The sequence below is a fragment of the Otolemur garnettii genome, unplaced genomic scaffold, assembly GCF_000181295.1.
Source record: "Otolemur garnettii isolate 467f Iridium unplaced genomic scaffold, OtoGar3 scaffold00016, whole genome shotgun sequence".
NCBI classification, from domain to species: Eukaryota; Metazoa; Chordata; class Mammalia; order Primates; family Galagidae; genus Otolemur; species Otolemur garnettii.
This window is the reverse complement of record NW_003852411.1, coordinates 14,565,226-14,566,630: the sequence shown is the minus strand read 5'-3', so window position 1 is coordinate 14,566,630 and position 1,405 is coordinate 14,565,226. Positions and strand designations below refer to the sequence as shown.

The window sequence follows — 1,405 nt, the reverse complement described above, 5'->3', positions numbered from 1 at the left end:
GGCCCGGGCTGGGGATTCAAACCCGCCACCTTAGGTGTATGTGGCTGGCGCCCTAGCTGTTTGAGCCACAGGCGCCGAGCCAATGTATTTCCTTTGTTGTTACTTTCCCCAAGTTCATGTTACTGTATGAGTAGTAATAGAAAGTTTCATGTCCTGCCTTTTTAAAAAATAAGCATATCGGGGGCGGCGCCTGTGGCTCAGTGGGTAGGGCACCATCCCCATATACTGAGGGTGGAGGGTTCAAACCCGGCTTCAGCCAAACTGCAACCAAAAATAGCTGGGGGCAGTGCCTGTGGCTCAAGGAGTAGGGCGCCAGCCCCATATACCAAGGGTGATGGGTTCAAACCCAGCCCTGGCCAAAAAAAACTGCAAAAAAATAGCTGGGCATTGTGGTGGGCGCCTGTAGTCCCAGCTACTCGGAAGACTGAGGCAAGAGAATCGCCTAAGCCCAGGAGTTGGAGGTTGCTGTGCGCTGTGCAACGCCATGGCACTCTACTGAGGGCAATAAAGTGAGACTCTGTCTCTACAAAAAAAAAAAAAAAACATGTTGTATCATTAGTGATTTTCTGTGTCTTCCTATATTGGCTTATTATATGCCAGGAAGCAAATGGACAGAAATTTCGTTGCTGTTCCCCAACTGTCTCTTCCAGTGTAAAATGCACCAGAAAGCTGGGTGCGGTGGCTCATGCCTATAATCCTAGCACTCTAGGAGGCTAAAGTGGGTGGATAGCCTGAGCTCAGGACTTGGAGACCAGCCTGAGCAGGAGCAAGACCCCATTTCTGCTAAAAATAGAAAAACTAGACTGGCATAGTGGCGGTTACCTGTGGTTGCCCCAGCTACTCAGGAGGCTGAGTCAAGAGGATTGCTTGAGCCCAAGAGTTTGAGGCTGCTATGATCTATGACACCATGGCACTCAACCCAGAGTGACAGAGGAGACTCTCAGTCAATCAATCAATGAACAAAATGCGCCAGAAGATGACCAAACCTCTATTGCATCATGACAGAGATAACTGCATCTCTCTTTGGCTTTCATGTCCAATAGTTAGAGTTCGTTAACTCAGGAAGATTGTATAAGCCTTTGAAAACAGAAACTGTCTTGAATCTCCTGGCAGTTTCAGTACAGCCTTGGGTCTCTGGCCATACCATCCTCAATGTGTCCAGTCTTGTCTGATCTCGGAAGCTAACAGGGTTGGACCTGGTTAGTGCTTGGATGAAATATATTAGTATTCAAATAAGACATTTAAGATAAATCAATTTCTTTCAAAGTTGCCTGTAAAAAAAATTATATATGGCCTTGGAGGGCAGGGGCCAGGAAAACTGTCCTAAAGCCCAGCTATCTTAAGGTCAGGTGGCTGATCAGCTGGGCCTTCCCAGAGAGAACTGGCAAAGAACTGATCCAAGCAT

At 47.5% G+C, this 1,405-nt stretch overlaps 1 protein-coding gene across 1 annotated transcript in view; it reads left to right on the top strand.

The window, feature by feature from the left end:
- Positions 1-1,405, top strand: part of TOR3A (torsin family 3 member A) — a 13,216-nt gene that overhangs the window by 5,329 nt on the left and 6,482 nt on the right. The gene's annotated exons all lie outside the window — the stretch shown is intronic.